Source organism: Microcaecilia unicolor, chromosome 3 (assembly GCF_901765095.1).
Source record: "Microcaecilia unicolor chromosome 3, aMicUni1.1, whole genome shotgun sequence".
NCBI classification, from domain to species: domain Eukaryota; kingdom Metazoa; phylum Chordata; class Amphibia; order Gymnophiona; family Siphonopidae; genus Microcaecilia; species Microcaecilia unicolor.
Genome location: NC_044033.1, coordinates 99,424,401 through 99,441,409, shown reverse-complemented (window position 1 = coordinate 99,441,409; position 17,009 = coordinate 99,424,401).

Below are 17,009 nucleotides of genomic sequence, written 5' to 3'. Positions count from 1 at the left end.
GCTAGAGGGGTGGGAAGACAGAGGAAGTAGATGAACATGGATAGAGGGGATGGGTAGAAGAGAAATGCTGGACATGAATGGAGGGGCGGGAAGACAGAGGAGAAGATGCACATGGATTTAGTGGACAGGAGAAATTCTGGACACGGATGGAAGAGAGGAGGGAGTTGAAATGCTGGATATGGATGGAGGGAAGGGAAGACAGAGGACGTGAGATGAAGTGAGATGAACATGGATGGAGGGGAGGAGAGAGAGAAATGCTAGACATGGATGGAGGAGAGGGAAAAGAGAGGAAGGAGATGCATATGGATGGAGGGGACGGAAGAAAGAGGAAGGAGATGCATACTGACGGAGATGAGGGAAAGGGAAAAGAGGAGAAAAACTGCACATGGCTGGAGAAAATAGGCAAAAGCTGGATCCACTCTATACCTCCTCTAGTCAAGTCCGTGGAGGACCCAGCTTTTACCTATGGATGTAGGGCAAGAAATGAAGAAGAAAGGAGGAAAGTAAAGAAATAAATGGAAAGGAAGCCCTGGAAGTGGAGTTAAGGGAGCAGATAGAGAGCAGCAGAATCAGATACTGGGACCAACATGATCAGAAAAACAAAGTCGCAAGACAACAAAGGTAGAAAAATAATTTTATTTTAAATTTAGCGTTTGGAATATGTCCAATTTGAGAATTTACAACTGCTGTCTTATTTTGCAATGTATAGCAATGTTCTGTTTTTCTGGTATTGTGCTGCATGCAGAATCTGTACTAATTTGGTTTGTGTTATTTTGAGTATACTGGAGCTGTAACAGCTTACAGAAATTATTTATAATGAAAAAAACCAAGTTATTTTCTTCTCCTGTACTGGTGTAATATTTTCAATGATTACTGTTTATATGCACCATGGCTAGTAAAAGGGTGTGGCTAAATGTGCCAACATTGTCCAGTTCAGCACACTATTAGCAGCCAAGTTCATACAAAGTTAATTATGTTCAGTGGAAAATAAATCTGTTGTCTCAGGCTACTTGCTATCTGAATATTTAATCACTGTTTCATTATTGCTACCAAGTATTACATATTAAGGGGATTTATTTTAATTCATTTATCTAGTCCTTATGTGCACATGGTTTTGCTTTTTAAACCCAAAGGTTTCCTAGTATAGCATTTTTCATGTTTGAATTACTTTTTGTGTACAAGTTTTGCTTGATTTGTCTTTATTTGAAATAAAGGAAAATGTTTAAAACATATCTTGTCAACAAGGGGTGGGGCTGGGTGGGGCAGGGCTAGGTGGGACTGGGGTGGCCCCAGCGAACTGGTCTTCACAGGGCCCTGCAATTGCTAAGACCGGCCCTGCATCTCCCCAAGACAGTATGGGGGGGGGGGGGCTCAGGGATCCTACCACTTCTACGCAACCCCCCCCCCCATAGACACACATGGCAATTATATAAAGGCACCTGATAGCAGCCAATTCTATAAAGGAAGGTAGGCGCCTACTCACAGAATAGGCTCCTATCAGGTACCTAAATATATGTTCCATTATAGAATTCCCTTAAAATATCCCTTCCAATTCCTCTTTTCTCAGTGAAGATTTTGTATAGCAGTTTCCCCATTTTCTTGCTCCTCATGCTGACCTCCACTTTTGTCCTCCAATCCATTATAGGCAGTAAATGACTCAACTGTTTCAGAAGGCTCAGATGGGTGGGACTAAGGTGGGGTGGGATGGAGTATGATGGGGCAAGTTAAAATCCTTATGGTGCAGGGGGCAGCTCCTACATCAAGAGTGGAGGAGTGACCCAATGGTTAGTGCAGCAGGCTTTGATCCTGGCAACCTAGGTTCAATTCCCACCGCAGCTCCTTGTAACCTTGGGCAAGTCACTTAACCCTCCATTGCCCCAGTTACAAAAACATAGATTGTGAGCACTCTAGGGACAAAGAACATATCTACAAATGTACATCTAGTAGCAATATAGAAATGAGCAGTAGTAAAGGTACAGTAGGGTCATTTTTGAACACAGCAAGGAAGGACCCTTTTAAAACTCTCTGGTGTAAAGCCAATAGTTGTCACCCCCAATTATTTCTCTTAATGATAATATGAACACTGAACACCACTCCAGGGAATTATGTGCCAAAAACAAAAACCTAAATAATGTACAGAAAAATAATACAGCACACCAACGCAGTGGAGAAAGCAACATATTAACAGAATAGTATTTGCAGTATCTGGTAATATATGCAGGTACTTTAAAACTTGGCTAGCAATCAGTTCTAGCTCCACAGTCCAGCATCTTCATGTTGGCCATGTGAACAATAATGTTTGGCAGCACTGTAACCAAAATCCTGTGGTTTCTAGCAACCATAAACGGATTTGCCTAGTAAGCTACCAAATAGCCACCAGGCTTCAAATCTGCCAATCTTTAGTTTACTGTTGGGTTACCAACCATGTTTGGAATAAGTATCATCTATATTAGCTGTACCTAATGGTTAGAGCAGCAGGCTGCCAACCAGGAAAGCCAGGGTTCCAATCCCACTACTGTTCCTTGATTTCTTGGACAAGACACTTAACACTTCATTACCCCTGGTACATACTTAGACTGCAAGCCCTCCAGGAAAAGGAAATATCTACTGTACCTGAATGTAACTTGCCTTGAGCTACTACTGAGAAAGGCATAATCTAAATTCAAATCCAAAATCCACTATTGGACATATTTTAAAGTAATACAACACCCTACAAAAGTCACTAATTTCCAGGAGTCCTTGATTACCTAATTTACTCTGTCACTCATGAACTCTAACGCAATACCACTTTGTATTTCTCATACCGGAATTGGCGATCGCCATCACGGTACTATGTAAGCCACATTGAGCCTGCAAATAGGTGGGAAAATGTGGGATACAAATGCAATAAATAAATAAATACCTAAGAAAAAACAGCACCATGAACATTGTGGTGGGCACTAGAACATCAGTACACCTGTTGGAAAACTAAACAAGCCAGATTAGTACAGATTGATCCTACATAGGCATTCAATGCTAGCAGAATACCTGGTCTCTTCCACAGAACGCAGATAAACCCTCACTAAATATAGAATAAGTAACTACAGACTAAAAATAGAAATATGTAGACAAAAAAATAAACTGAACTCCCAAGCAGACAGACTTCGCACACAATACACCAGAAAAACAGTAGTGAATTCCCTCATACTGTGCAAAACACTTCACTGGCTCCCACTCAAGGAACGGACCACATTCAAGATCTGCACGATTGTACACAAAATCATCCACGGAGATGCCTTGACTTACATGTTAAACCTTGTAGACCTGCCTCCCAGAAATGCCAAAAGATCATCCCGAAAATTCCTTAATCTACACTACCCCAGCTGTAAAGGACTAAAATACAAGCTTATACATGCGACCTCCTTCTCTTACATGAGTACACAGTTGTGGAACGTGCTACCAGCTGACCTGAAAACAATCAACGAAATATCTAACTTTCATAAATCCCTGAAGACGTATCTCTTCAACAAGGCCAACAAAGAGGACCCATAGCTTAACTATACCACCTCACCAATCCCCGCCTGTCTGAAAAATCACCTTTCTATATCTATTTTCTTAGAACTTCTTTCTCATCCATAATCTCTCTGCATCACCAATTGTATTTGACACCCTGTAATGGCAATGCCATAACAGATCTCTGTAAGCCACATTGAGCCTGCAAATAGGTGGGAAAATGTGGGATACAAATGCAATAAATAAATAAATGAATAAATAAAATATAAAGATAGCAGGTGTAAATTTCAAAACCCAACATATTCCATATACTACATTACATATTAAGGGGTCCACTTACTAAAGTGCACTAATGGATTTAGCACACACTAAATGCTAAGATGATCATTTTATGCCAATGGGATTATTAGCATTTAGCACACACTAATCATTAGTGTGTGCTAAATCTATTAGTGCACCTTAGTAAAAGGACCCCTAAGCATGGTATACTATCCTGACCAGAAGAAGGTGGTATAGGCTTTTGAAAGCTAACTGAAAAATGTTAGTCCAATAGAAAAACAGCACCTTATTTTCTACTTTGCACTCTTTGTAATATGCTGGTTTATAAATTAAAATAATTTTTTCTACCTATGTGGTCTGGTCTTTTACCCCTCCCCCCAATTCTGTATAGCGCGCCTAGCATATTCTATAACAACGTGCGTAACTTAATTGGTTTAAGCTAATCAGCATTGATAACAGCTTTTAACAAGCAATAATAAGCACCAATTGGCAATAATTAGAATTTACACACGCTAAATGCATTCTGTAATGCAGTGAACCTAACTTCTAATATGAGCAGGCAAAAAGGGGTGTGGTTATAGGCGGGGAAATGGGCATTTCATGGGCATTTTGAAATTTACATGCTTAGTTATAGAATATGGCCCAATGTGCCTTAATCTATGTGCTTGGATTTACGCCATATTTTCATTGGTGTAAATGGAGGCACATAGTTTTAGGTGCTGAGATTTCAACTAAGCATATTTATACCATGCCTAAATCTAGGCACCGCTTATAGAATAAGCTTAATCAGATTTGATTTCCATGCCGATTTTTTAGGCACCATATATAGAATCTCCCCCTTAATATTTCTAATCGTGTTGATTCCAGTCTCTGGTTTCTGCTAACTCTCTTGTGAGAGTTTCCTTTTCCATTTGTCATTTTTCTCTCTCTCCCTGTCTTCTTCACTTCCTTCATTATATCCATATTCAGCATTGATCTTTTCCTTCCAGTTTCTTCCATTTATTTGTCTGCCTTTATGTCCAGTTTTCATTATTACTATAAAGTCTTCATTTTCCTCTTTTTACTGTATCTACCTACAAGTTTCCTTCTCTTTCCCTCACCCCAGCCCCCTTCTTATATTCCCCACTTTCACTAACTATATCCTCTTTTCCTTCCATCCTCTCTCCTCCTATTCCACCCTGTGTTTCTATTCCATCCTGTGTTTCCTTCCATCCCCTCTCTCTTCCCCATTCCATCCATTACCCCCCTCATGGTACCTCACATCTCTCATTCCTTTCCATCCAGTGTCACTCCTTCCCCCTTTCATCTAGAATTTCCCCTTCTCTCCCCCATTGCAACATATTCCATCTCTCTCTCTCATTTCATTCCATCCAGTGTCTCCCCTTCCCTCTTCCATCCAGCCATCTCCCTCTTCACAGCATCCCTCTCTCATTCCTTTCCATCCAGTTTCTCCTCTTCCCCTTCCATCCAGAATCTCCCCATCTCTCTCCCCCTTCGCAGCATCTCCTATCTCTCTTGTTCATTCCTTCCAATCTAGTGTCTTCCCTTTCCCCTTCCATCCTGCTATCTCCCCCTTCTCAGCATCTCCCATCTCTCTCTCATTCTTTTCCATTCCATGTCTCCCCTTTCCCCTTCCCTCTAGCATCTTCCCCTCTCTCTCCCTTCCATTGCCTCCACTTTCCAGTAACTGTCTCTCATCTCCACCCACAATCTCCTCTTTCACTCCTCCTTCCCTGTACAGCCATCCGATCTCTTCTCCCCTGCCTCACCTCTCACTCACTCTTTCTAACTTGTGCCCTACCTCACCTCATCTCAGGCTCACTCTTTCCAGGCTCCCTCATCTTTCGGTCACTCTCTCCAGCCCCCTTGCCTCACAGTCATGCTCTGCTGCCCCTAGTGCCTTGTGATCACTCTTTCCAGTCCCCTCGACTCGCACTCACTCTCTCCATGCCCCCCTCCCTGGGGCAGGGGTAGGGACAAAGATGTCTAACCACTAGCTTCTCCCAATTGCTGCTATGGCAGCCAGGGGGAAATGCAAGCTTCTGTGTTCTGCCCTGTCTCTTGCTGATGCTCTCTCTCTCTCTCCACTACCCCCCTGCACTCTGCTGTGGATGCAAAACAAAATGGAAACGTGCACGTGGCCACAGTCCTGCGTGCACCGCTGCCAGCTTCCTTCCTCCTCCCTCTCCTGCCTCATGATGCAAGTTTCTCTTTCTGGAGAGGGAGGAGGAGGGAATCTGGCAGAGGCATGCACAGGACTATGGCCCTGCACATGTTTCCATTTTGTTTTGCAGCTGTGATGGGGTGCGGGGGTGGAGTGAGCGAGGGGTAGGGCAGAGCGTGGAAATGCGTGGTTCCTCCAAGCTGCAACAGCAGCAGCCGGGAGGAGAAACTAGTGGTTTTATGCCTATGTCCCTACCCCTTCTCAGGCACGGGTAGCTCGTTTGGGGCGCAATGCCCCCTTGCCCTCCCCCCAAAAAACTGTACCCATCTAATTGTAAATATTAGCTTCAAGTCAATCAGCAAACTACTGAACAGGCATCATTTGCAATTGTTTTTTTGTGGGTTATTTATGCTACATTTTATAAGACAATGCCATTATAAATATGATGTTAATTTGCTCTATGCTGCCACAGACTACAGAAATGAATCTGAAAGAGCAAAATGTATGTTTTAATATGGTATAATTGTTTAACAAGAAAATCAGGAAGAAGCATTCATTTCTGCAAAGAATTAGCCAATTTAACAGGAAGCTGGCAAAAGACAATGGAAGAGGAAAGTGAAATATTGTCCAATCTCTTACTTAGGCTGATAGCACAGTTTCTCCATTGACAGATCATTGCACTTGAATTTGGATTATTGCTGTACTTTCTTTCTTTCTTTCTTTCTTTCTTTCTTTCTTTCTTTCTTTCTTTCTTTCTTTCTTTCTTTCTTTCTTTCTTTCTTTCATTATGACGCTCCAAATGTTTGGCTCCTGCTGCCCTATTTAAAAAGAGGGGGCAAGAAGTCAGTTGAACATATCAGTAATGACTACCCTGATCCTGCTTTCTATAATTTTGTTTGTCACTGGAACAGGCTTCACGGTATCTTGTCCACAAAGCCATATAAGCTTCTTATTGAAGATGACTGTCATCTTTGCACAGGGCCAGTGCTAGACATGCTGGGGACCAGGGCAGAAATTGGAAGAAGGCCCCAAAGATTACAGGCAGGCTTGACTTCTTTAGATACGAGCAGACCTGTGGCCCCCTACAGCATGGAGGCTCAGGGTAATTGCCCTAGCTCTGGCTTTGTAGAAACTGAAAAATCAGAGAAGATACATGATGTAAATATTGAAAGAATCACCAGCTGTATTACTTTATACATATAAGCTATCTATATGATATTACAGCTGTATATTGAGTGGTGGTAAATAAGTTTCACTGCTGAATGTACTCATGTCCGTAGTACCTGAAGACTGGAAAATGGCCAATGTAACGCCGATTTTTAAAAAGGGTTCCAGGGGTGATCTGGGAAATTACAGACCGATAAGCCTGACAAGGGAAATCTTGCCTCACCAATTTGCTTCATGTTGATAAAGGAGAACTGGTTGATGTAGTGTATCTAGACATTCAGAAAGCTTTTGACAAAGTTCCTCATGAGATGAACAAATTAAAGAGTCATGGGATAGGAGGCAATTAAGAATTGGTTATTGGACAGAAAACAGAGGGTAGGGTTAAATGGCCATTTCTCTCAATGGAGGATGGTAAATATTGGAGTGCCACAGGGATCTATACTAGGACCAGTGCTATTTAACATATTTATAAATGATCTAGAAATCAAACTGACGAGTGAGGTAATTAAATTTACAGATGACAAAAAATTATTTAATGTTGTTAAAACACATGCGGACTGAAAAATATTGCAGGAAGACCTTAGGAAAATAGAAGGATGGGCATCCAAATGGCAGAAGAAATTTAATGTGGACAAATGCAAAGTGATCCATATTGAGAAGAACAATCCACATCATAGCTACCTAATGCTAGGGTCCACCGTGGGGGTCAGCACCCAAGGTGTCATTGTAGACAATACATTGAAATCTTCTGCACAGTGTGCGGCTGCGGCCAAAAATGCAAAAAACATGCTAGGAATTATTAGGAAAAGAATGATAAATAAAACCAAGAATAATATAATGCCTCTGTATCACTCCATGGTACGACCTCACCTTGAATATTGCATTCAGTTCTAGTCACCGTATCTCAAAAAAGATATAGCAGAATTAGAAAAGGTTCAAAGAAGAGCGACCAAAATGATAAAGAGAAAAAGTTTGGACAAGTTCCTGGAGGAAAAGTTCATAGTCTATTATTGAGATGCCCAAGAAACAATAAGGCAAGCAATCCGCAAACTCCAACATGGAAAGCAAAACAGCACATCAGTAACAGATATTTGAAAACTTTATTAGTAGTACCATATACCAGAATATTGCACCACACAGGCCGTGTTTCGCCCATAAGGGCTGCATCAGGGGCTAAAATAATAAAACATACAAAGTGACAAATATAAGTAGTAAAGTGCAGAAAATTAAGAACAATAATGAAAATTATATATAAGAAATATATAAAAACAATAAAGCATCATAATGGCTGAAAAAACATGACAGAAACAACATACCCATATCATAATACATTAAAAATGCACAAATATAATTAATAACAATATAAAAATGCACATATATAATCAATAGTAATATAAAAATATATATATCATAATTGGCTGAAGACCATGGCAAAATCGTACCCACATCATATATACGTCAGCCTAAGGTCAGAGTTCAATGAAAGCACGTCAAAATGCAGGAATACAGATTGAGTAGTTAATCTAAAAACATAAATATAGTATAAAATCGATATTAGACTCAGTCTATATAATAAGTATAATAAAAAATATATGTATATGTATATTACTTCCATCATTGTTTATCTAATTAGCGTCTGTTACCCCTCTCACCACTCAATCTATATTCCTGCATTTTGGTGAGCTTTTCATTGAACTGTGACCTTAGGCTGTGCGCGTTAGTTTTTTCCAGCAGTATAGGCAAAGTGGTTCATGCGTGCCGGTGGACAACAGTGAGTTCTTATATTATGTATCTGTTTTTTAATGATGAGTAGTTAGAGACGCTAATTCTTTAATTTCAACATCTTTTTTTATATTCACATTTTGTTGCGATTTTTACCAGTGTATTATAGGAATAGAAGGTTGCTGTTAGACGTTCTCTAATATGCAATCAGTTTGTGTTAGGAGATAAGAGCGACAAGGCTTTTTAGTACAAAGATAGCGTTGTACAGTAGTTCATGATAATAAATGAAATGTAAAGTAGTTGAATTCCAATCCAGTGCTCTTTTTGAATGTTGGTATTTATCAAATTGGATTTGTACGTTGACATATTCCCTTTAGGTAGCAAGAGGAACTAGATGTGTAGATTAACTCTCTCATTTATTTATTTAAACAAATTTTGTTCCGATTCAGGTTAGTCCTTTCTTACTGGTTTTTCAAGATCTAAATGGCTTCCAAGATTGATGTGAACAAGTGAGTGTCCTCTTTTAAGATTCCACATTATTTATTATTTTATTCATTTTTTAACTTTTATATATTTATTTATTAAATATTTTTATTTATTTATTTATCGTTTTTGTTAGTTAGCATCAACTGCTGTACAAGCATTCCATAACACAGTGTACACCATAGGTATGTGTCCCATCTGGTTTTTCTGTTTTTCTATTTTAAATATACAATATATTCAGGTTTTAATTGGTTTTGTTTGCATCGATAACAATTGTTTGTAGACATGGTTTTTATGTGATTAATATATATATGTATGTATTTTGGAATAAGTTGTTATGAGAAGTTGTTACACTGTTGTTTTTATCAATATTGTTTTTAATATTTTTCTTAATTATACATGGTTGTGTGTTTTATATATGTATTCTTTGATATGTACGTATGATTTTGTCATGGTCTTCAGCCAATTATGATATATATTTTTTATATTACTATTGATTATATATGTGCATTTTTTATATTGCTATTACTTATATGTGTGCATTTTTAACGTATGATATGGGTATGTTGTTTCTGTCATGTTATTTCAGCCATTACGATGCTTTATTGTTTTTATATATTTCTTATATATAATTTTCATTATTGTTCTTAATTTTCTGCACTTTATTACTTATATTTGTTGCTTTGTATGTTTTATTATTTTAGCTCCTGACGCAGCCCTTCTGGGTGAAACACACCCTATTATTGAAGTGGACATGGAGGAAGCGACTGCTTGTCCTGGGATTGGTACCATGGAAGTCTCATGAGGTCATCATTTTTAAGACTGAGCAGCCATTTTAAATAAGCAGAGGCAGCGAGTGAATCAGCGGCAGTGGGCAGGAAAGAGTGGGGATCTTTCTTGCCCCTGAAGAAGCCAAATAGACCACCAGGGTGCATTGAGGTACGTTCAAAGAGGTACCTGACTCATTGCTGGAGGGGAAGGGAGGTGGGTGGATAGAAGGATGGACTGATGGAGTCATGGGTTGGTGGGGGGGGGGGCTGTAAAAAGGTGGAGGAAGGGGGCTGAAAAAAGGGTGGATGGAGTGTGAGTGCATGGAGGGAGGGGGCTGGAAAAAAATTGGTAGGGAGACGTAGAGGTGGAAGGGGAAAAGGGGAAATAGAGCATATGGGATAGAAGGGGATGAAGAGGAGTGGGGGACATACTGCTCATGGATGGTAGAGAAAGGAAAGGAGGACATGCTGCTCATGGATGTTTGCTTTTTGAAAATGTACATCTTTTTAAATTTTGTATTTAGCAGAGTATGGAAGAAAATGCATTTATGTTACTTTTACCAGTGTTTTCACTGCTTATAGAATCTGGCTTTCAGGGGGGGAGGGGGTCAAGGTGACTGTGTGGCATGGGTGAGGCTGGGTGGGTCAGGGGCAGGAATAGAGGTGATGGGGATGGGCGGGGGTGGGTTTGATTCCCAAGGGGGTTGGGTTAAATTTCTGTCCCTGTGCAACTCTCTAGCCTAGTTCAGCCAGCAGAGTTGGGCAAGTTACTGTGTTAAAATAATATATTAAAGCTACTAGTTACTACAAGGAAAATGTAATATATTACAGTTACTAGTTACTTGTTTAATGAGATTAATATGTTAAGTTACTGTGAAAGTAATGTATTTTTTTGTTACTTCTAATTCTTGGATTGAAACAATTCTTTCAACACTACATAAAATTAATTCTAGCAATTGGAAATCCATCCATTCTCAAAGAAAACATTTAAACAGAAAATGCTCAAGTCCTCAAATACAGGGATCCAATACAGTTAGAGAGCTATTTAAATCAAATAAGGGGAAAAAAACTAGCATATTAGCAATGCAGAAATCAATCAAACATTATCTAAATTTAGCATTCCTCAGTGTGGCAGCACCAGGTAGAGCCTTCTTCCGACATCAATGTCAGCAAAGAAACAAAAACTTGTTTAATCAGAATAGTTGATCGTAGAGTTTCAGTTTTTGAAATGTCATTTAGAAATAAGTTCTATGACAGTCTCCTTGTATCAAGGCACTGTTTTGAAGTATAACCCCTGCTAGTAACTGTTCCTATTACAACGAAGGAACAGTTGCATTTCAAAATGTTTGTCATTTTGCATCTTCTTGGAGTCATTATTTGTCCACCCATGCTTAAAAGCCTCAACAGGAGCACATGATGACACAACCCATGTTATTCTACTTCTTATCCAATCATTGTTGCCTGAATAATTATTTGGGCACTGGCACTGATTATCAACAGTGCCCAGATAACATCCAGATCTACTTTTGCTTCACTCCGAGTCTACCCCTGCATTACCTGGATACTGCCATAGTGGTCTGCACAAATATTGAATGATCACCTCCGTTAACTGGCACTGAATATTTCCTCCAGACCAAGTTAGCCAATACCCAGTTAACTTATGCTGACTATTAATCCTATAATTTATTAAAGTTCTTAAACTGTCTCTCATGAAGGATTGTCAAATGTTTTCAGACAATACAATTGTACTATATCAACTGGCTGCTGGCTCACCTTTATCTATGTTTGTTAACACACTCTGAAAAATATAATGGTAAGGCAAAACTTGACTTTGCTAAACCCATGCTGGCTCATTCTCATTAAGCAGCTTCTATCTATACTTAAAACACAACTACTTGATGTAAAGTGTAGGCACTGCTCCATTTCTTATATTTTGAAGTGGGTAATTTATAGCAACGAAAAAAGTTAATAAAAAGAACTGTTAGTAACAGACATTAGAACATACCTGCAAAACTTGCAATGGCTCACCAGCTGTTTCATTTGAACATAGCCATTGGGGATCACAAACTCAAACATCAATACAAATGCTGTCAATTCTTTTTTTCTTAGTTAAACCAAAAAGACAGCAATAAAGCCTACAATCAGGTGAGACATCTCAAAACATTCACCGATTATTCATGTTAACACTGATGAAACACAAATCACGTATACGTTTTTCTGATCAAGGTTAATGCAAAACTTTTCAGATTCATGGAATGTTTTTCCATGTTAAACTCATCCTCTCATATCAGTGAAAATGTTATCTTTAGAATTACCTGTGTATCATTGACGGAAATTGCAATAAAACTGCCAGAAGTCAATCAAGCCTATACAGTGGCTGGATAAGAACAGTACAATATGTCTTATGAGTTAATTTAAGAGCCAGTATTTGAAAGTATTTATCAAGATAGCAGCTCCACCTATCCAAATAAATGCTGCTGAAAAACATATTTAGTGTCATCCATTTAGGTACCCCGAAGTCACATGGGAGAGCCAATTCTATAATGGCACCTGAGTGATCAGATTTCATTACAGAATACTGGCATAACCAGATATCTGTATACCTTACATTTATGAGCCTGCAGTTTTGTTAAGTTATGTAAAGGATTTGTATCCTACCAAATCCCCTAATCAATCAGGTTCAAAGCAGATAACAATATCATCAAATCTACAATCTTAAATGAAACAATATATATAAAAAATTAACACTCAGAGCATACAAACTAGGAAAAAAGTGTGTTTTCAGCTTCTTTCTAAATTCTATATGTCAAAATTAGACAAATGTTCAAAGGTAAAGAATAGAAACCAGAGCAGACCAAGAGTCCATGAAAATCTTTATTGAAATAGACCCAACATGGCCACGTTTCACCAAATAGGCTGCCTCAGTGGGTTATAATACATTATTAAATTAAACATACATCAATATGAATATAAAAAAATGATATGTACAAAATATAAATATAATTAAAATACATACACACGGACATGCAAAAAACCTCTTAAAACATGCTACAATAAATCAATCATATTAAATACTAAAAATGTAATAAATAAATAAATCAAAGGCTTTCAGAACAAATAGTGAGCATCTGAGTGCCAGATAAATGAGCAGAGAGGATAGAACATAACAAATATACAGACAACAAATCAATAAAAACACTGTGGGGGCCTTTTACAAAGCAACGCTAGCATTTTTAGCTCGTGGTAAAAATCAGCTGGCGGTAAACGCTGAGACACCCATAGGGATATGATGGGTCTGTCAACATTTATTGCCAGCTGATTTTTACAGCAAGTTAAAAACATTAGCACAGTTTTGTAAAAGACCCTCTGTGTAAATGATGCAAGTTTAAAACACTGTGTGCAAACAACATAGCGAATGTATAGGAATACCAGAAAGGACACATACCCAACAAGGGGTTAAGACAGTGCTTCCCCTAGCTTGCAAATTCATATCCAAGACTATCTAGAAAACAAAAGATAAACAACTAATCCCTGGGTTGAAAATGTGATATAACCCCCCCCCCCCCCAACTAATATATATATGAATTGCTGTGAACTTAAAACACCAAGGGGTCCTTTCATTAAGCTTTGGCAAAAAATGGCCTGCGGTAGTGTGGATGTGTGTTTTGGCACATGCTGGGCCAGTTTTTACTGCATCTGAGAAAAAGGGCTTTTTTTTCAATGGGCCAGGAAAAGGTCGTGTGGTAAAATTGAAACCAGTATGTATCCATTTACGGCCTGAGCCCTTAACGTCACCCATTGATCTAGCCATAAGGGCTCATGCGCTACACATGTGGTGACAGGTTGGCATGCGCCAACTGCCGGTTAATGCCAGAAACACTGAACATGGTAGGAAATAATAAAATAAGTTGTCCTGGCGGTATGGGTGCATGCCGAATCCGAAATTACTACCGGGGGGGTGTGCTAGCCCGGTGGTAGTCTTGTTTTGTTGCATGCAGCATGCCCATAGAGCCTACAGCGCCTTTGTAAAAGGGCCCCCAAATTGGTTGTTCACAGTCAGCAGCACCTAAACAGCATAAAAGCAGTATGAAGAAAAGCAGCAGCTTCTCACTACACTCTCACAATGATAAATGTGGAGGTCATGGGTCACTGCAAAAATGTAAATGCTTAAAAAGATATACTTATGTATAAAAACTTTAAATAGGATTCATGGGGCTGTGTTGAGAGCCTAAATATACTCTAAATGATAAAATAAGACCAAAGTAAGCAACTTTAAAAATTGTTAAAAATAACAATTCTGTCACCAATTAGAAAATTAAAAATAAAGATGGATGGAGTATATGCAAAAACTGCCCTCCTCAAAATGCTAATTTTTATCAAAAATTGCAACAGAAATCACCAGAAAATCTTAAGAGATAGCCTCTGGAAGGCACGGCAAGACCCAGTTCAGTCTTCATTTAAAAAAAGAAGCAAGATTTATTAACTAGTTTCCATAGTGTACAACCATTTTTCCCATAGTTTTAAACTGAAACTTTCTTCTAGAGGCAGAAATTTAACTGTAACAGCCAAGAACATTAAAATGGATAGTAGCAGGGCATAAACTTTATCTTAAAAGAAAGTTACTTCTTTGCCTGGTAGAGAGGTAGCAGTGCTACTGACCTGAATTAGGTGTCAAGGTGAGAGGAAGGTAGAATAGCTGCAAAGGCTAGTAGGGCAATCTGATTACTGTGTTTGCTTCAAAGGGTCTATTTGAAGCAATCCCCTTAGAATCAAACTATATATATAGAGAGAGGGAAGGTCCCAGGAAACATTCTTTCTGAGAATCTCTGAGAGAAGAGGACATTTATCTGGGTAAGTATACATTTATTTGTACTCTGTGCTTTGGTGATTTAAACTTTCAGTTTTAAATGGGGTAAAGTAGTTTTACTGATAAAGACAGAATTTTAAAAAGCAAACTTTATTAACTAATCTCCCTAACCTTTTCCCCATTGTTTTTCAAACTTGCGCCATAGCATACAGCATTATCAGATAGCCTCTAGAAGGCACAATAGGGTGTAGTTCAGTCTTTATTCCCACCTATGCTCCCAACTCCTGCCCATCCCTAGCACATCTCTTCATTTATAGTTTTAACTTATAGTCAATTATTCTAATTAGGATAACAAGAGAGGAGTCTTCATTACAGTTTTAACTATATTCAATTACTTTCTGAGAAGTCAATACTAAATAAGTCACGTGGAGGGGCATAATCGAAAGGGGCACCTGAGGACGTCCTCACAGAATGTCCTGGCGAAGGGGCGGGAAAACCAATATTATCGAAATAAGATGGGCATCCATCTTTCATTTCAATAATATGGTCGGGGATGCCCAAATCTTGACATTTAGGTCGTCCCTAGAGATGGTCGTCCTTAGACTTGGTTGTTTCTGATTTTCAGCGATAATGGAAACTAAGGCTGCCCATCTCAGAAATGACCAAATGCAAGTCCTTTGGTCATGGGAGGAGCCAGCATTCATAGTGCACTGGTCCCCCTCACATGGAAGGACACCAACCGGGCACTCTAGGGGGCACTGCAGTGGACTTCAGAAAAAGCTCCCAGGTACATAACTCCCTTACCTTGGGTGCTGAGCCCCCCCAAACCCACTACCCACAACTGTACACCACTACCATAGCCCTTACGGGTGAAGGGGGGCACCTAGATGTGGGTACAGTGGGTTTCTGGTGGGTTTTGGAGGGCTCACATTTACCATCACAAGTGTAACAGGTAGGGGCGGGATAGGCCTGGGTCCATCAACGAACAGGAACGACTGTTAGTCTCCGACTGCCTTCCCCTGGAAGTGCCCGATACCGCTTGTTTCATTAAGCTGTAAAACAGCTTGTTTCATTAAGAGAAGACGGCTTTAACCCGAGTGCCTGGGGAAAGACATTTGAAACCTGCAGTGTCGGGCACTTACAGGGGAAGGCAGTCGGAGACTAACAGTTGTTCCTGTTCTTTGAGTCAGTGAAGCAAGGACTCAGTGAGAACGTTGACAAAATGACAAAGATAAGTTCACGTTTTTGATTGATTGACTGATTAGGTTAGTTTAAAACATTATAACAATTGTATCACTACAAGATATGAATAGCACACTCACAAAAAAGAAAAAAAAAAACCCTACAAGATATGAATAGCACACTCACAAAAAAGAGTAGCCCGGAGGAGGGAAAGGTGAGTAGTGGAGTGCCTCAGGGATCGGTGCTGGGGCCGATTCTGTTCAATATATTTGTGAGTGACATTGCCGAAGAGTTAGAAGGTAAAGTTTGCCTATTTGCGGATGATACTAAGATCTGTAACAGAGTGGACACCCGGGAGGGAGTGGACAACATGAAAAAGGATCTGAGGAAGCTAGAAGAATGGTCTAAGGTTTGGCAATTAAAATTCAATGCGAAGAAATGCAAAGTGATGCACTTAGGGAATAGAAATCCATGGGAGACGTATGTGTTAGGCGGGGAGAGTCTGATAGTTACGGACGGGGAGAGGGATCTTGGGGTGATAGTATCTGAGGATTTGAAGGCGACGAAACAGTGTGACAAGGCGGTGGCCGTAGCTAGAAGGTTGTTAGGCTGTATAGAGAGAGGTGTGACCAGCAGAAGAAAGGGGGTGTTGATGCCCCTGTATAAATCATTGGTGAGGCCACACCTGGAGTATTGTGTTCAGTTTTGGAGGCCGTATCTTGCTAAGAATGTAAAAAGAATTAAAGCGGTGCAAAGAAAAGCTATGAGAATGGTATGGGATTTGCGTTACAAGACTTATGAGGAGAGACTTGCTGACCTGAACATGTATACTCTGGAGGAAAGGAGAAACAGGGGTGATATGATACAGACGTTCAAAAATTTGAAAGGTATTAATCCGCAAATGAACCTTTTCAGGAGATGCGAAGGCGGTAGAATGAGAGGA